Raw genomic sequence first — 21169 nt, 5'->3', positions numbered from 1 at the left:
TTTGACTCCATAACACACACATAAATGCACGCACGCCTACTCACATCTTAGTATCTTCATTTCTCTTTGACGTCCACACCAACAATTGTTTTGTGTATTATTACAGCGATGCAAGGAAACTAAACTGTCCAGTTCAATCCTCACAGGGACAACTGGATGAGTGTCATGTACGATTTCTCACCAATTCCTCTTCCTGCCGCAGCAGTGAGCTGATCAAAGTTGATGGGAATAAAAAGGATCAAACAAAACAAGACACGGCATCATCAACAATGATTTCCCTTTTCTTTTTACATGTCTATCGTTCTTTCTCTCTTCTTTTTATGCTGATCTGTCTTTTTCATGGTTTTTCTTTAATTGTTTCAATGGCTTTTTTTTTGTTTGTTTTTTTGTTTTTTTTGCCAGTGCGTTCGCGCTCTCATCCCCTGCACTCCGATAACAGACAGCTGTCTCTGACTGCCTGTGAGTGTGTGCTGTCTGTCTGTACTGAATGCTGTGAGTGGCCTCTACTGGCTGACTGAAGAGAAATAAAATGATTCATAGAATCTGAACACGGGAGTGCTTTACCATGGAGTAACCAAGGTTTAAAAAAAAAAAAAAAAAAAAAGGTTGCAACCATGGAAGATCAAAATTTAAAATGCAAATACCCTCTTTGCAGGAGAGATTATAATATTTGCAGTGCAGTACAGAAGGGCCTGAAAATGTTCTGCATATGTCTCTTGTTCTTTTGTAAAGTTTACCAAACATATGTATATGTGTGTGTGTGTGTGTGTGTGTGTGTGTGTGTGTGTGTGTGTGTTACAGAGAGATGAAGAGCCTTTGCTAGATACAGTATACATAGAACAGTAGGCCATAGATTTATTGCTTTCAGAGGAGTAGAAGGCTGCAGGCCTCAGGGGTCTGTCCTCACATCAATATAACAATGACACACATCGACCCAACAACGGCCCGCTTGCTTCATCACTAGGACAAAGTAGCATCAATAGTTACACAGAGAGCGCAGAACAACCGGTAAAAGACAAAATGCGATAGACTGGGATGGGAAAATCGGAAAGATGTACATCCAATGTTATGTGAATATGAAGGAAAATCTCTTTGACATGGATTTGTTTTTTGTATGAAGATTAGTTGGAAATGTCAAAATGATATGATGCAGTAAACAAGTTTGAACCATATTTGTCATAAATGTAGCAAAATAATTTAATCCACACCTGATAGATTGATGGATTCTTAAATGCTTTACAAACTATTTCCAGTAAAATGCCGCCATTATTTATCTTAATCATCTCCATAAGGATTGCTGAAGACTGACCTATTGCTACCCAGGGTGTGTTCTCAGTATTGTTTCTAATTGGTATTGACCTTTTATTTTCCAGCTAAGCAGCATACAGATTATTTCCCACAATTAAAATGCGTGCATTTGTAGAAATCTCAGAATTAAATCGTTTCAAGACAACAAAATATATTTTAAACAAAAAAAAGTAGTGAACTCATTACATCAGTGCTTCCACAGCATTCAGAGCTCAGAAATATCTGATTGAATTGAATGAATTGTTTCTATTCTTCCTGGAGAGCTTGATGAAGATTTAATCATGGGAGTTTCTTGAACCAGGGATGGGAGCAGGGTTGTGGTTCTCCGGGACAAGAAGGAGGAAACGTCCAACACTCCACAATCAGCAACTGCACTGAAAATGTACATTACATTACATTAATGTAACTTAAATTAAAGTCATTACAATAAATAAATGTTCAAGACTGCAGCTTTCCTATATGTAGGTTACACCTGGTGCCTTTTTTTAAACAAGAACCCCACCAGGCACTGCCTTTTAGTTCTGGCAGGGGGGACAGCCGATGCAAACTAGCCTTTTGGCTAACTCGGGTGCATTTACATTTATCTTTTATATATAATGTTTATTAATGCGCAGTGTCCCTCCGAAACAAATAAAGGAAATGAAATGAAACAACAAAAAAAGATGACCACAGAATCATCTCGTTGTATTTCCAAATCCCCTCAACTCAGAAGCACCAGCACAAGCATGCACCACGCACACTAACCACAGCTGGTTCAGTGATGAATAGACTTTATTCAGCAAACATCAACACTGTAATCACCACCTTTGCTCTTTATACGATTTCTCAAAGGCAATATGTTAAATCTGAAATGGGGGCATTTATGTCGTATGTGTGGTGGTTTGATATACAGCATATCTCACATTCGCCTGCATGTTGCATTTGCTTGTAAAACCCTAACGATCCCAGTCTTTATGCACTTAGCAAGTGTTTTATTGTAACAGACATGGTCATTACATGGCGATGAGGTGCAAACATACAAACGCCTCAGATTATTTGCAGTCAGCCACAAATCACCACACAACCACCACAATGATTCTGTTTTTTAGCCTAATTACAGTTTTATTCACATGAGTATGATTATGAAAGCATTCAGATCAAGAACATAAAAAGGTTTTAATAAAGACGTTGACTAAATAAATGGAGAGAGTGAGATTATATAGCAGACAAAAATGTTAAAAGAGAGGAATAAAAGACAAAAATCAAGTAAATTTGAATTTTTACAGATATTTAGAGTCTAAGAGGTTTTTGTATTGTAAGTCGTTGTTTTATTGCCAGGTTCATTGACAATGATTATCAACAAAAAGTAAAATATTCAAAACATTAAATAACACTACAGCAGATGAAAAAAATGCTAAAGTAAGTAGGTCCCAAAAAATTAGGTCCAAAATAAGACTCTAAACACAGAAAATAGGAAACAGAAACAAGGAAAAAAAACCTAAAAAAGAGAGAGAGAAAGAGAGAGAAAGAGAGAGAGAGTATACTGTAACATTGAGTCGAGAGAGTTTGATGCCACTGAGTAATGAAAAGTCCATATGTTATAGAGCCATCATAAATTATGTCCCACAACGTATGGTGGAGGGGCACAAGGTTTGGTGTGTGTGTGTGTGTGTGTGTGTGTGTGTGTGTGTGTGTGTGTGTGTGTGATCCAGAAATAGGACACCCACCCAGGTAGACAGGAAGCCACGGAAACAAATAGCCCTCGTCGCTAGCGGGACAGACCCACTGCACTTATACCTGCCAGACCTAATCCTGTCCACACACACACACACACACACACACACACACACACACACACACACACACACACACACACACACACACACACTTAGGGAACACACTCAAGAACCCTGAATGTGAGTGCCTGTCACCCCACCAGACAAAAGTTTGCTGATGTCCAAATTTAAACAAAATGTAAAATGTATATTTTAGGTTTCAGTCAGACTGATACAAAGCAACAGTTTAAAAAAATCAAACTGTAATTTGAATTTGCCCGAGCCTTTATGTCAGTGAAGGTTTTTTTGCCATTTTAATCAAGAGGGGAAAAAACATGCAGTAACAACAGACACTCTGCCAGTGAACAACATATGCAATGGAGCATAGAAAAGGTTAGAGAAACAGACCCGTCAACTGAGACTTGCAGGTTCAATTTCCACAGCTGACAGGTAACCAAGTGCTGGTCCTTGAGCAAGGCACCTGAACCCCAGGCTCAAAAGCAGAGACAGACTTCTCCCCAATGGAGATCCATAAATCACAACAATTATAAACATCCTAAATACTCACTTATGAGTTCCCCAAACAGCTTCATCTATTGTGTACTTTTGATTATTCTGTTTCTAACTTCTGGGATCAACAAATTCCTTTCACACAAAGCTCAGCTAATAAAAATAAAACATAAAAATAGCAAAAATAGTGTTTGTACATAAAGTCAACCAGCAAATAATGTTTATTATGTATCATTTACCTGACGAATGAAGTGATTAAAACCTGAGAAGAATGAAGGTGGCACACAACAAAATACTGCATTTCAAAGAAAGAAAGAAAGAAAAGGTGAAATTGGTTCTTAGACGTAAAGATATTGTACAACCAAAAGGCTTTAATTACAAAATAAGACTTAAAATATCTAGTCTGATTTAGTGAAGTTATTTTTTAACTGTTCTATGTTAAGATGCACACTGTCATCAGTGGCCTGTATTCCTGACTGCAGTCTGGACGAGACAAGCCCTTAAATTGATTTCACACCAGTCTCTTAATCAGTCAACAGTTTTTTAGTCAAGATTATCTGTTCGATTGAGATCCGACAGAAAACACTCAAGGACAAAGAAAGAGACGGAGTGGGACAGAAAGCAAAGTCCTCTTTGAATTTGATAAATACTGAAGGTTACAGTATTTATTTGCTTTGACAATTCAAATTTGCCTCTGTTTGCTGCTATGGGACATTAATTTGACCATCTACAACTAAACTTGAAGAACACATAAGAAAAAGCTATAAAGAAAAAAAGTTGTTTAAACGGTATGCGGCTGATGGTGTTAATATCAGCCTTACTGTTCTTTCTTTGGAGCTTCACAGCTCGTCGACTGTACTGTAATCTTCATTCCTCTGATCTGGTCGGACAACGCCAGCGGTGACTTGTGATCTTGCCCCAGTATCTGATCCCAGACCACTGAATGCGGCGCTGCAGCTACCTGACTGTCTGTGTCCCTGCTCTGTTTGTGTGTTTACTAATAAATCATCCCATTACATATCATAAGTAGGCCATCATAATTAATTGGCCAGTCGAGAGAAGCTCTGACAATAAGCCCCCAGCGGTGAACACACACACACACACACACACACACATACACAGACACACACGGTGCTCAGAAGCACTCACACAAGCAGAAATCACTTGTGCTCTGTAAACTGCAAAGAAATGCACAGTAGTGTCCGCAGAAACAACCGCTCAGCCATTAATACGCACATGGCCAAAAGTTATATTATGGCTTTATTTTTCAAACTTGCTGGCTTCCCTTCTTTTTTTTAAAACAACACACGCATTTTTATTAAATGGACCGCTAACTTCTGACAATTCTAAATTCACTTCATACAGTTATGAAGCACAATTTCATGATTATGTGAGAAGAGACTGCAATGCAAACGCAAAGTCAAAAGACCAAGTGAAATCTCTCTGATATCCTTACCTCCTCCTGTCTCCTCCTGCATCCCCTCAGTCTGCCAACCACTACTGTCACCTATTGTTGTTGCCACACCAAAGCAAGTTGCATGAAGAGCAATAATGCTTCACATCCTTGCGGCTTGTGAGAAGGTCAGGAGGTATTCAGATACATGGAAACACAGAAGGGGAATGAACAATGTCCTGACACACACAATGGCGCTCGCTGCAGAGGAGAAAGGATGGCCTTCGTCTATGGGTGTGTGCGCACGTACGTGCGTGCGTGTGAGGGTGTGCATGTCATCTCCGTCTCGTGGGGTGAGGCTGTCTGTGCGCGTGCGTTCATGCACCCAGTCGCTTTGTTTCTTATATCCGTGCGCGGGAACATATGTAGCGGCACGTGACCATGATAATGACCTATATAACATTAGTGAAAGAGATAGGGAGCCAAAGTTTGTGAGAGTGTCAGTGTTGAAAGGGAAAGAGGGAAAGGTGACCCTGGAAGGAAGAATGAATGACCTCTGATACCCATCTTTAGATCAGAGGAGAAAAAGACACCTGATTGGGCTGTGAATAATTTAAAGGGACATTCCACACAGGCTTGTAACCCCACCTTCGAACACTGCACTAAAATAAACAAATGTTACTCTTCACTTCAGGTGAATGACTGATCCAAACCAATTTGTGGCTTTTATGTTTCAAAATCTTCGAAGTTTTCAAAATCTATTTATTGTTTAATTTGTTTGTATACATGAGGGATTTTTTTCATCTAAATTCATAGCATATTCAACAGGGTAATCACTTTTTATAATACAGTCTGATTGCCCACCTGAAGGTCGCAGGCAGAGACGTGTGTATGTTAGTGTCTTGTAAAAACATGCGCTGTTTGAAAAGTCTAATTACGTGAAAAGAGAGACGCGATTTAAAGCTGTATGAAGGTGCCATTTGAGCTTTTTTAATGAGTGGGCAATTAAATGTAACATATATCGCAAACACACAACTAATTTACTCATTGACTAATTCCCTACAAAATCATTCTACCTTTTATCACCAAAGTTGCAAAATGTGGATGGAAAATACTGTTCAATGAACACTGATGTCTCTGAAACAAGAAATTGGCGCCGGTTGCAATGAACCGAAAGCATAATTTACTAATGAGGCGTAATTTAAATTGTATCAAGAATTAAATTAAAAATAACATAATAAAATATAGTTCTATTGCAGTGTTAAACTTGGCGTTAAAAATTGATATTGTATATCCCTCAGACAATGCCAAAAATGCGTTGAAGTCAAGAGTTTTGAACCCCTCTTACCCAAACACTGTGAAATTCACTGTCGCCCCAGAAGCACCATACACACATAACAGATTTATTGGCTTAATTTGCTGACCCCTGCACCCACATATGTGAGTGAGAGGAGGAAGAAAAAGGGGGAGGCCAAGGTCAGGTTTAACAGGGTCAAGTTCAGTCCATCTCCCTGCTGCATTGCATTATGCAGTCAGCTGACTGAATTAGCATGACAACCCGATTTCGCCCACCTCTTTCCCCAATTCATTTCTGTAGCACACGCACAAAAGCACACACAGTAGGGCTCAGGATTCAGTAAATATCGAATGAGAAGAGTTCAGATAGATAGAAATACAGAGAGAGAGAGAGAGTGAGAAAGCGGGCATAAGAGACGGGATCTTCATTCATCTGTGGGCAGATCAGGGGAACTGCAGCAGAGTTAGTGCATGCCTTGCAATTTTGGACACATGGCATGTATACATAAACATGCGAAAACCGAAACATCCTCAGCTCTGACGCCTGTATTTTTCTGAGCAAAGAAAGGAGGTCCAATATACTTCCACAGAAGCAGCAAAAAAAAGTCACTCATCTATTCATCTATCCTCAAAACTCATTTAATAATGATTTGGGTTTCAGGAGGATGCTGAAGCCTATCTCAGCCAGGACCCGACAAACGACCTGCTGCACCCTGAACAAGTCACCCATCTAACACAGTACACAGCGAAACAGACAACCACTCACCTCCAGGAAAGCTGGAGTCACCAAAACCTACACTTGCAAAGGAATAACATGCAAACTCAACGCAGATTGGGTTCAAGCCTTGAACTGTATGAATAACTAAAGCTCAAACATACAATCCACCCATCTGACTAAGATGATGTCTTCAGAACTCTAGGGCCTTAGCCGTTCCACTGTGGGTTTAATTTTATTTTTTTAGTTATTTGTAAAAGCTCACTTTTTTCAGCTTTCACTCCAAAATAATCTCATGAACACAGAAGATTCTGCTACTTATGGGGAAATAATTACAGCTTTATATTATTTGACATTAAAACGATAAAAACTGCAGCACAAGTTACAATAACTTGCTCTGACACTTGTAAAAAGGAGTATTTGCACAGCCATGACTTCTGTACTTTTTTAGCTGTACAGATGGTCTTATGCATTATGAAAAAAATGCATAAGACCATCCAAAATTGCTCGTCAGAAAAAGATAAGACAGAGACGTCAAATCAAATGGGCTGGTAGTCTCGGGGGTGTTGGAGCTGCATAGCAGGCCACATCTCCACAAACAGAGACACAGCAATACACACTGATCACCTAGTGAGCCAAAAGAGAGAGAAGGAAAAAAAAAAAAAAGCTAAGTCTAAATTAAGATGTTGGATGCTGGCTTTCCAATAGGACCTTGACACAGTGGTTGACCTACTCATGACAGGATCCCGGTGCCGCGGATTTGGAATTCTATTAGTATTACCAGCTGTAGGGGAGGGGGAAAAATGTCATGCAGTCATCAGGAAGAGGCCAATCCATAGCTTCTATCCATCAGCCAATTACTGGTGCTAAAGTGGAATTAGATAGGTATTGACAATGAGAGGAGGTGGAGGGAGATTAGCCAGAGAGATGGAAAGAGGAGAGGAAGGAGGAGGCAGGAAAAGGTAGGAGACAAGAGGCAGCGGCGAGAGATGAGAGGAGGTGAGTAAAAGAATGGCACGAAAAGGAGAGGAATGGGAGAAAACTGCAGAAGAGGAGGTAATGAATAAAGGATGGAAACGAGTGAGACAAGAGGAAATGTAATCACTGGCTGATTGGGATTGGCAGGAGATAAAAAAAAAATAAGTTGGAGGGGCAGGTTTGAAATATTATTAAAATATTTTTTTTTAAGTTCCACAGAAGTAGTCCTGAGTCCTAAATCTTGTTTCAGGATGTTTTGGTTAAATGTATCTTTTTGTAAATTGGGACAGACAGATGGAGTAATTTTTATTTTTGTTTATTTATTTATTTCTAAATTGGGGGACATAACTCATGGTGGCAAAAAGCATCTTATTTTCTTACATGTTCTTAGATGCTGAAAATAATATCAACAAAAAAATAAATGAAAAAAAGAAATGATTTCATTCTGATCCGTTGAAACTGTTTTGATTTTCCTTAAAAAAAAAAAAAAAAAAAAAAAAAAAACTGAGGTGGCCCCTTACGGGTTCATCAGGGTTGATGTTCCATTTTTTCCTCTCTGGCCTGTTTGTTTTTTTTTTTTCTCAAGCAATACACTGCAATCTAAGCCAAGAATGCTCAAAGCAGCTCACCATGATATCTGTAACAACTGCAAAAACAAACATGGTTTAACATTCAAACAGGAGAAAAGAGGGGCGCTGACAAGGGTAAAATGTTAAAGGAGAAAGAGGGAGATGTTGAAAACAGGGGCAAAAAAAGGGTGAGAAAAGCGATGGGGGAGAAAGCGAGAAAAAAAAGGTAGAATATAAACTCTGAGCTATGTAATGAATTTATGCCTGGCTGGCAGATCTTTGTAAGTTATTGGAAAAATAGCCGGGGCGGCGTATTGACACAGCTGGGTCTGAGATCAATACATTGAGAATGGGCAATACATTTTAATTTAAAACTGTTCAAACTTTAGCAGCAAATCCATGCGGCTCAGTGCAGCCTCCTGCCCCATCTGAACACACACACACACACACACACACACACACACACACACACACACACACACACACACACACACACACACACACACACACACACACACGAAGAATGAGAGAGAGAGAGTGTCTTTGAATGATATAGATAGTAAATTTTGTCTGCTTGATCACAGCACACACACACTGCTGTGCTTTCATCACTTGACAAGATATTACTTGGACTCACATTCATTTTCTGTGTGTTCTCCTAACTGCACCCATTTCTTTTGGAACTGTAAAAAAAAAAAACCCACATATTTTGTGATTTACTGCACAGTGATTTGCTTTTATCCTCTGGAAATGGATTACAGAGCGCAACAATGTGACTGTTTTATTTCCTGCCAGCTGGTTGGTTTACTCCAGCTCTACCTTTAGTCATTAGCGGTTCATCCCGTCAGCTCAGATGTACGCTAACCTATGATGAGTGAAATCAGTGATAATATGACAGGAGTGCAAGCAAGACATTAGAAATTGCAACTTAGGTTTGAAAAAGAGCTGTGTTTGGATGACTCATTTGTCTCACCTGTTGTGCCTCACAGTATACAAGTAAAATATGGACAGCTAATAAACTTTTAAAATAGTTTTCAGATGTTATACTTCTTTGACTGCATTCAAGAGAAAAACTTTTGTGAAAACTAACCTGTCTCATGATGGTCTAATCCCAGCTCACGTTCCCTATTAGTGGGTGAAAAATCCAACATTTGGTGAATTCTGCTTCACAATGACGGCACTGAAGGATCAAAAAGCGAATTCACTATGAACTTGGCCGGTTATCCCTGTGGTGACTTTTCATACATCTCCTACAAAAAACTCAAACAGTCAAAAGGATCATGAGGCCTCGCTTCCCAGAAAACATTTTTCACACGTTAAATACTCATTGCAAATCAGTTCAGGTTGGCACCTGTTGACAACATAAATTAATCATTAAATGATTTACTGTAATTTTTCAAATACTTCATTTGAACGATTGGTTTGTTGTTGTCCATCCAGTACACAGCACCAGAGCCAATCCCAGCTGAATATGCTCGAGGCACACCCGTCACAGGACAAAAGCAGGCCGAGCTTTAAGAGTATTCATCTTTTAAAACAATGCTGGAGATCAGATGAAATGGTTTGGTCTTGAAAAGCGGATTTATTGAGTCAGCGCTAAACACTCCATGCATCTTGGATCTGTTAATATGAACATATGCATGTAAGCATGCACAGTGGCAAGGGTACACATGTCTTTTCCTCTGTGTTCATGTGTGTTCTGCAAACATTTGCATCTCTTATGAGTTATTTTTAGATAAACCAATAACATATGTAATTAAAAGGCCAGGTTTACTGAGGGATGAGTAGGGCACTTTCGACATCTGTTTTCATCCTGCTCAATTAGCATAATTAATTAACGTTAATCAATCCAAACAAATTATTTTTTAACACCTAGAATAAATCACACCACATCTCTCTGTTTCTCAGCACAGACTGATCCAACTCGCTGCAAAGCATTCATTGATCACCCAACAAATGAGACAATGCTGGGTGATGAGGCTTATTGTATTGTATTCCTATTCTTGTTTGGCTGTCTGAATTCTTGCATCATTACTCCACCCCGACAGTAAGCAAATAGGCAAAAAGTTTAAGCATAAAGTATATGCTTGAGAAAAAACTACATTTCTACAAAAAAGCTAATTATTTGTTGTTTTGCAGTATGCATGTCATATGAGAATTGTAAAGGCAATGAAGAGGTAACTAAGCAAAGTGTTGATAATCAGTTTTGCTCCGTTTCCATGTTTCCGTCTCTTGTGCAGCTCAGGCTCTCAGGGCGTCAGGCCAGTCCCAGCTTACTGTTGTTGAAGATGGGGTGCACTCCAGACCTGTCACTGGATCACCACACTATGAAATCACCACAGACTGATAATTAAAAATCCTAAAAAGTGGACTTGGTCAAATCTTTTGAGTCCATTATTTCTTTCTTGATTCATAACCGAAAACATGTTGAACTGTTGCTCAGACTGAAGGCCAGCAGTGGCTCTCTGGTTCCTGCTCCTGCCTCATAGCAACATGGTGTGGGCTCCAGGTGCTCTGGTTTCCTCCCACAGTCCAAAAACATGCAGGTTAATTGGTGACTGCAAATTGACCACAGGTGTGAATGTGACTGTGTGTGTTTGTCCATCTCTCTCTTGTTTAACTCTGTAATGGACCGGCGGCTTGTCGAGGGTATTTCCTGCTCTCACCCACAGTTAGCTGGGATTGACTCCAGTGTCCTGTTACCCTGAACAGGTTATAGGCATTATGGGAGATGAAAGAACTTTAAGAAGTGGTCCATGGGGCCAGCTTTGTCCCCCTTTTGCCAACACTGGATTGTTAAGTCAAACAGTGCCGTTGTTGGAGGTGCTTACTTTATTGAAGCTCCCATAAATGGATAAAAAAGAAGCTCCAATTAAAACCAATGTCCTGTTTAATGACCAATGCATCATCATTTAGCACTTTAGCACTTCCTCCAGCTTGAAGAACCATGAAGGTCTCGTGTCCGTACCCTCTGGATGTACAAACCATGAATGCACGATGTTGTTTGGTTGGATTTACAGAAATATCAGCGACTTTAATGGAAATAAATAGCATTATTTCATGGTGACAGTGCCAGTTTTATCCAATGAAAATCTATTTTATCTTTTGAACAGGTGATAAACAAGATATTAGCAAGTCGAAATTTAATGTTTGTTGACTCCTTCATCCACCCTGACTTCCTCCTCCTTCACATGGTTTTACCACACTTTAGTTTAAGATGGCTGTCCACTTCGACCAATTTTACCAAAGAAACATTCACAACGCTTTCAATTGACAATGCAACATATTATACGACAGGAAATATTACTGACTTTGTAGAAAGGTCACAAAAGATATTTGTGGAGGGGAAAGTGCTTAGATGTATGCAGGGGATCCACTCTGAAGACCAACTGTTCTGAACAATTTGACTTCAACTAGACTTTATATCGACATCAGCAGTTCACTCAGCTGCTGCAGTTTGAGTTGGATGTTTTACAGATCATTTTAAGTTTGTTTTTCTCAAAAGAGTGCTCAAAAAACATGAGGCTTTTGTGTCCAGCAATTGTGGCTTGTATAGTCCACTAGTATCTTAAAGATAAATGCTATAGAAAGTAATTCTTTGTCACATCAAAAAACATTGATTTTGCTTTTTAATTTATCAAAACAAATACCAACAAAGATAAAACATTTACATTAAAAATGCATTAGTTTTTTATTACCTTTTTGCATTAATGGACAGATACATTCTGTAAATTCTGTCAATTTGTTGGTAAGAATGCAGAAATCATTGTTATTTCAAGGTGTAACATACTTAAGAGGTGTATTTTTAACTGACAAGAAGCATACCTCATACAAGACAAAGCACTGATTTGTTGTTTGTAAACTTTTTAGCCATACTACTGTTCTTCATAGCTTGATGTGCATTCCATTATAAAACAGTATTATTATGAACTACCAGTAAAAATAGTTAAGGCAGAGCACAAAAACCTGCAATGCACAGAAAAGAAAGCTTACACACAGATATTCAATAGAAAAAGTCACTTTCCCACACAACGTATCTGAGGGTGCTGAAAGACAACAACAGTTTCAAATAGATTTTGAACACGTGCACTGATATACACACAAACACTTTCACATACTCTTACTCAAACCTCTAATATTATTATACTGCTGTCAGGTTTTCTGTGGCTTGAGTTAATCAGAAAAGCAAGGGGAAGGGTGCTATCTACCCACCACACTGCCGCATTTATCGATTGCACACACACACACACACACACACACACACACGCACGCACGCTCAGTCTTGTATTTCTATCCTTGTGGGGACCGTCCATTGACTCCCATTCATGTCTAGCCCCTAACCCTGACCCTTACCCTAACCCTAACCCACACCACAACAAAGCCTAACCCTAAAGAAATGTTTTTGCACTTTTACTTTTTTCAGTAACAACAACATGGTCAAGAAAACACTGTTTCTCCTACTTAGGACCGGAAAAAGGTCCCCACAAGGCACGTCGTTCCATGTTTTGCTATCCTTGTGGGGACATTTGGCCCCAACAAGGATAGAAATACAAGAACGCACACACACACACACACACACACACACATACAAACACATACACACGCACACACACACACATCTATTTTCACCAGAAGAACAGGCACCCATAACAATCCTTTAACTATTCTATTGGTCCCAAATAGATTTTCCCATTTTACGGTGTAGAGGCAGAGGAAACGCTGGAGCAGAACTGAAAGTGATATAAATGTATCAAAAAACAGATGAACAAACATTGTGGGAAGATTTATTACTGGAGATTTTAATAAAAATTGGAGGTGGATGAATTGATTTTGGTTTAAGGGAGGGTGTTATAAGAAACAATTTATCGGGATGGCCCAGGTAAGATGCATTATTTTCCGATTGTTATCCGGCTGCACTGTTTAAAGGGCTGATTTGTGTTGTGTATTGCATTTTATGGGTAAGAAGGAAAGAGGAACTTTCAATGATTTAGGTGGGATGTATTAATCAAAGGCAGTCGGTGTGAACCATAGATCGCCCAGAAAAAGAGGTACAGGTGACAGCTCATTCTGCTAAAGAATGTTGTGGAGCTGCACATCACCGCTTCTCAATTCCCCTTTCTTCTTCACACTCTTTTCAATCTCCCTCTTTCCTTCTCTTTCTATCTCACTATCTTTCTCACCTCATCATCTAAGCTCTTTTTCCTCTCTTTCTTCCCTGCTACTGCTCTATATCTTCGCCTCTTCTCCTCACTTCGGTGCACACTTGGTTTTAATTTTATGAGGCCAGAGTAGCTTTTAACCATCCATGCGGCAAATAAACTGGGTATTAGGAGTATTTAGTGTTTTTCTCCTTCCTAAAAGCTTTATATTTCCTCGGTGCTCAGTGACCTCTGCTGCTGGCTGTGACATGTGACGAGACAAGCTCATCATCCTCAGGTTTACGTATTCACTCCACTATCAATTGGTAGATGATGTACTGTTTGCCTTTGTACCGGCTGGCTGGTTTCAGATCTGTAGGTCTTGGTTTAGTTGTATTTATTGTGATCTCTTCAGGTGTTTCAATCTTTGTTGTTTTCCTTTCTTTGTCTGTACAGATATGTCTCCCTGTTTCTTTGTCTGTCTCTTGCCATGGCGGGGTTGTGCCTGTTCCTCGGTTTTGCCCCTGTATGTTGCTTCACTATGAGTTGCCGGTTTACCACCATTTGCTTCGTTTGGAGAGTAAATTTAAAGTACATGTGATAAAATACACTGAAATCTGTACTGAAATAGAATGCACACTGGCTACTTTGTGGAATGTGGACCTTCGGTTTTGGGCAGCCAGGCCATCGCTCTAAATCTTCTCACACAGTCAAACCCACACAGTCACATTCATACACTCACATAATGAAAGGTTATTTGGCCAGTCCAGTCACCTGTGGCCAGGCCTGATTTCTGTGGATTTGAAAGTTAGATTGAATTTGTGATGAATGGGGGTTTTGCGAGTGAATGGACAGGGAACGAGTGTAAACCACCTCACAGCTGTATCATCTCTGATGACTGTTCAATTAATCAGAATTCCCTGCAGTTTGTGACAGTAGATGCAACTTTAAAGTTTACAGGTTCACAATATGAACTCAGTCTCAACAGGTAGTGAATGCTTAAACCTTCTTTACATTTATATAACATGCCTTACTAAAACGTTGTAAAGTAGTTCAGTCAAGGCTGTCAGTTAGCAGTGAATGGCAGTGGAGAAACAAATCTACCAGAGCGGATAATGGCCCAAAGGCCAAAGCCAGTCAAAGTTCCTTGGACACACTCAGTCAATGGTAAATGCAAGTGTGTTGATGCATGTTATGGAGTGATCACTGGCAACCACCAGCTACTTCAGAGGTGAACAGTTAGAAAGAAGAAGCATGATGTGGCCTGTGCTGTTTATTTCAACTATAATAAAATGACCAAGGAATGCACACAATTTTTTTTTTTTTAATTAATTCATCCACTGACTGATGAGTAAAAGTTTGTTTTTTTCTCTTAACCTTCTGTTGACCTGGATGGTCTTCTTTGAGTTTTACTGGCTGTAAGATTGATGAAGATGTACAATGAGTGAGTAGTTTCTTAATTTACAATAATTGACAGTTCTGCAACATCACTCTGTGTTTCTGAAGGTACTGAGAGGCTCATGATGCAAATGTACAGCATGCTAGTGAATCCTGTCTATGACTGAATGGTTGTATGGTGAAAGTGCTGGCCACCGATCTCATAAATAATATAATCTTGTAGTGTTAGGCTTGAAGTCTCAGAAATAGTCAGATATATGTATTGTTAAATCCTGTTAGTTACAACTGTGCAATTATGTGTGGCATTGTCTAGAGCATTGCTTGAAAAACAAGTAAAGTTTATTTCACACCACAAAGTGAATTACAACAAAGCTCACTGCAACTGAGCACATAAATACTAAAAAAAGGAAAGAAATCAAGAGACCATTTAACTATAAATGCAACATGTTCACGCTTTAAAGGTGCATTAAGGAGTTTGCACTTTTTATGCCAAACAACGGCCCCTGCAGGCCTTGGGCATAACTGCAGATTAGTGAAACACTCGTGCCTGTGGCTTGCGTCCATGTAGGTGCACAGAAGAGGGGATCTCCTTCCTCGCTCTTTCAGTAGCGCTCAAGTAAAATGTAAGTTTCTTTTGCCTGGTGGGGTCTGTGCTGGAGTTGTGGCAGTGCCAGAAGCCAGTCTTTTCTTACTTTCTGGAAGCTCCATCCTCAATACTGCTCAGTTGTTGCTCGCTAAGCATCTGGCGGAGTAATGGTGGACAAAACGAAAGCTAAGGAAATCAGGACAGCGGGAGCGCGCATTACGTCACATCCTCTCAAATTCTCGCCCCAAAAAATTCTGGTGCCGGACCGGCACTGCAACTTTCAAGTGACAATTTAGCGCTGTTAGCGTTACTTGCAACGAATATGTCAGGGCACACTCTATACATTACTGAATATTTGTAACATTTTTATGGTGGAAAATAAGTATTTTTAAAGTTGAAAAACTCCTTAATGCACCTTTCAACAGTCATTCTGCAAATGACAAAAAGCCCTCACAGGTCACAGTCCTTTAAAAAAACAAGGTTCTCATCCCTGAATCCAAGGCAATGGAATGATTTTCTTGCCTTTTTGCTTTTTGGTTTGTTTGTTTGTTTGTATTGGCATGCATGATGCGTTCACTTCCAGCTATTTCCTCCTCTCCACTGCAAATGTAGGCAATCCTGTAGGAAGAGGAAAAACCAAAGGTGTTTCCTCCAGCCTACTTGAATGATGTCTTCACTGTCGATGACAACTGGGAACAAGGTCTGCAGATGGTGACTGTGGTGTTGGAGTCCCTGAGGCGGCACTCATAGCCAACGTCTAAAAAGTGTGTAATTGGGCGGGGGAGATTTGGTGTCTGGGGAAGCTCTTGGCCCAAAGGCAAGTCCATTGCCGTGACCATTTGCCTCAGGCCCAGACTTAAAAATGATGTGAGGAGGTTCACGAGGCTGGTTTGTGACTGGGTGGTGGTTCGCTGCTCAGCGACTCTCCAAACCTTTGTGTGCTCATGAGTCCTCTAACTGGTTTCACCTGGAAGGATCCAAACTACCGAACAGGAGGTTATTAGTATTTAAGCAGGTTAAACTGTCACACTGGTTAATGAATAGCAATATTACTGATTACTGATGCTGATTGTTCTTCATATGTGTCACAGATGGAAGGATGGCAGACTTCTGGTCTTACAAATTAAAAAAGCAGGTCTGTTGTGCACATGATGTTTTGGAAAAGTTTCTTAACATTTGAAATTAATCAGCAGGCAGATACTGGAAATGTAGTAAACTGAAATTGTTTGTTTTTGTACGTAGTACTGTATTAATGTTTTTACTCTCCTCCACTCTGTTGCTCCTCCTGTCTCATTAGTGGGCTTCAGTGGTTCAATCAAGCACCTAATTCATGGTCAAGCTCTGAAGATTGTTTGAATTGTTTGAAATTTCATGAGTAAAGGATTTCTTCTCCCATTCTAACGTTTAAGTGGTGTAATGTTTAGAGAAACATGTTTCTAGTCACCTTCATTGCGCAGTCCTGTATCTTCTGCTGAATATCGGTGTACAAAAAAAAAAAAAACAAAACAAAAGGAAATTGATTTTTTCATTTGGTACAATAAGTATTTATTTATAAAATGACAATGAATTTTACAACTAAATCTATTCTGTAGACGGGAAAAGTTAAGTGAGCATGCATAAGGGAACTTTGATAATAGCAACATATGTAGGTACAGATGTTCACACAAGAAGAGATTCAATTAATCATTAAATCACTCCACATGTCACTGCCTCAACTAAACAAGGTCCAACGTATCTGAGCCAGAATCACTATAAGTTCCTGTGCGTGTGCATATATGTGAGTGTGTGTGCACGTGTGTGTCCCTGTTTGTGTGTCAGGGCTGATTGCTCTTGACTTCATTAATCTCTGCAGTGTGGTTATGATTAGCTCTCTGAGGCATGCCAGAGGACATCAGACACACACGCTCACACACTCACTGTCAGGTCTGGCCACCTTTCCAAGCCTGCCTCTCTCACCGTCCAACCAATTAGCTGGGAGAAAAGAGAAATAAACCAGCTCCTGCGGCGGTGACAGGATATTCGCACAATCAGCAATTACCACATGCTACACATATTGTTAACAATACATACTTTTTAGGGAATTTAAAAAAGAAAGAAAACAGTCAGAATCCATGTGTCCCTGTACGGCAGGAGTGATGGAGCCATTAACTACAACTGGCAAGTTCAAGCAACTTTAAAAATGACTGAAAATGATCTTTGATTGAAGAACAGTGTCTGTTCAAGGGCTAATGCAAAATTCACAAAATCTTCAGCAAGTCTTTTTATGAAAAAAATAAAATAAAACAAAAACAGGAGCTAGCTGTAAATGTGGGAAACTCAGATATGAAATCCAAAAAGAGAACGACTGTCAGAAGGATACTATAAAAAGTACCACACAAAGTTTACACAGAGATATAGTTAGTTACCAATTTCATCTCGACAGAAAAAAACCAAAGACTTTCACCAGAGCTACAGATGAACCCAACAGTGGATATGGGGACAGATGAAAAGAACAAGTGATGTGTAAGTGGTGAAGTGCTACAGAGAGGGAGAGTTCTGAGATGCCAGGCTACACCCTGCCATGATCAGAGTACGGACTGGATGATTTATTTTCCTGTTCCAATATCGAGGTCCTGAAAAAAAAAAAAAACACGTTTTGAAAGGAGATTGGGATTGTGGGTGTGAGTAAAGGAATGGTGATCAGATGTAGCAATCATGCCAGAGAAAATATCTCCCCCTTATCTCACCCAATTCCTTTTATTCTTGGATTATTTTTTTTTCTTTTTTGCCTGTTTGTTCCTTCTATTCAATAAGATTGATAAATAAATGTATATGAAACTCTAATATTAAAAAAAAAAACAAACAGATTGACTAATTACCTTTCTCTGTGGTTTATGAGAATGGTTTGGAACTGTTCATGGACTGGCAACCCATCCAGGACCTCACCCAGACTAAACATGGATTTACTCCAGTGTCCTGTAACCCTGCACGAGATTGTAAGAGGCACAGAAGATGGATGGATGGATGGATTGACGCACTGCATGTTAACATCTTTCTGATATGTGAACCGCACATGTTTGCATTTGCTCTCATGTTAGGGCCAATTATAAAACATTTTTAAAGAAAGGTATGCAAATTTTGTCACATGCCATTGTTTCAGGGAGTAATCTTCACAATTGTTTCTCTCCAGCTAAAGCACCATTCCATTTTCGGAATATTGTCATTCAATTGATAATTGTTTATAGTTTGTCTGTCAACATTTTTGCTCCTTAAAAAAAAAAAAAAAAAAAAAAAATCATTTACATTTATCATGTACATCTGGCCTTTGGCTGTACATACAGACAACCAGCTGCCAGACGAATCTCTGCGTGTGTGTATGTCAACACAGACAGCAAAATGACAAATTGTTGAAGAGAAGAATGAGAGGAGTAATGATGGAACAATAATGCCACATGTGTACTCTAGCCTCTATGTGTGTGTGTGTGTGTGTGTGTGTGTGTGTGTGTGTGTGTGTGTGTGTGTGTGTGTGTGTGTGTGTGTGTGTGTGATGTGTGTGTGTGTGTGTGGTGATGAATCTCTCTTTGTGACAGTGGGGCCGGCAGCAGCGAATGTCCTTCTGGGTGGGACATCCACACACACGTACACACACATGCACGCTGAAACACGCATACGCAGATGGAAACGACCACACTAATGGATCACCCCTGTCTGCATACAATCCGCCACAAATAATGATGAACCACCCCTGCATTAAACTATTTTACACAATGCTCAATTCATTACAATCTCTCTCTCTCCTCTCTCTCTCTCTCTCTCTCTCTCCCTCTCTCTCAGGTGAGCTAATAAAGGCATGATATTCCTCCTCTATCGGTGGAATTGTAGTTTTTATCCATTAGACTAGTAGATATGAGGAAAGGGGGAAGGGGGTGTTGGCTGGAGGGGGAGGAACTGCCTTGAAACTGCTTTAAAAGTATTGCCACTGCAGGAATGAATATATCTCCAATAGTAAATAGAAATAATTTTGCACAGATGACCAGAGCAAGCTTTAAATATTTAACATCACCTCAAGTGAAAGGGCTTCACTTATATTTTAGTCCTGATAAATAATAATCACAAAATGTTATTTTGGGAGGAAAAAAAGGAAAATTGGGCTCAGGATAAACATATTGATATAATCTCTCTCTCTCTCTCTCTCTCTCTCTCTCTCTCTCTCTCTCTCTCTCACACACACACACACACACACACACACACACACACACACACACGCACATGCTCAGTTTAAAAGAAGTAAATGTGCCATTCCGTAAACTCTTTTCTCTTTAAGCACATGCAAACACACTTTCTCTTCCGTGTTTCTCCATTTTTACCACATTTTCTGCAACAAATACTACTTAATTATTGTGCTTTATTTTGTTAGATAGTTAAAACTTTATTGATTACCTTCAACACAAAAGCAAAATAGAAATAAATTTGGGCTGACAAGACAAATTAAAAGATGAATATTTTCATTTTGGCTTTCAATTTTGTCCTTTTCTTCAAAAATCAGTTTTCTGTCAGGTATTTCTAAAACTTTGGTGTGAACAAAAGAAATACATTAATTTGGTTCATGACTGAGATGTCTTGTTAAACATAACCACCATGACGTTGATTTTTTTTTTAAACACAAAATCAAGATATTATGTGGTAACATAAAATTGTAATGGTGTGTTAAATATACACCAGTGGGTCATAGAATGATTGGATAATTGCTGATACAAATATTCTTTTCATCCAAAATATATCTCCCTACTTCACTTCGCTCAGTGTGGGAGAGAAGAGAAGAAAGAGTCATTATGGATTTCAATTAAGTGATCCCTGGGCAGAGAGGGATGCGTCAGAGTGGGGGAATTAATGTGCTGCGGACAGATGTTTAATAATAATGGCCGAACTGGCCCTGCCGAGAAACACACATTCTTTTCACTGCACCCCACTGTGGCTGTGGGCACGCACATGCATCCACGGACACACTGAACAATGCTTGGAGAGGCCCACATAGATAGACGCGCACATATAATCACTCATGCGCTGACACACACGATAATGATTCATACACAAGCTCGGTGCAGAGCAATGTACAAGAGTCTTTCACATACACACCCACTGACACGTGTGTGTGTGTGCGTGCGAGCATGTGTGTGTGTGTGTGTGTCTTTATGACCAGTGCTGGCCACAGCGCATATGGCCCTCATTTAGGAACAATGGGCATGGAGAATGACTGGCTGGATGAGCTTCCTGACTGTGAGAGGTGACTGGAGGCATGTTAAATGACATGCCCCGTATGGAGAGATGAAGCGAGGGAAGAAGAGAGGAAGGCAGATAGAGAGAGTATACATGGGTAATCATGGATAAGAACTCATCGCCTCACTAAGCAAGGAAAATGTTTTGATGGAGAACTGACAGATAATAGGGACAGATGGGGAGAACGAGAAAGGTGGAGAAGTTCAAAGGATGATAGCTGGAAAAGATGTTTTACATGGAGAAGGACTGATAACATGTTACTGAGAGT

The sequence above is a fragment of the Salarias fasciatus genome, chromosome 1, assembly GCF_902148845.1.
Source record: "Salarias fasciatus chromosome 1, fSalaFa1.1, whole genome shotgun sequence".
NCBI classification, from domain to species: domain Eukaryota; kingdom Metazoa; phylum Chordata; class Actinopteri; order Blenniiformes; family Blenniidae; genus Salarias; species Salarias fasciatus.
The sequence above is the reverse complement of the archived record's forward strand: the minus strand, read 5'-3'. Positions refer to the sequence as shown.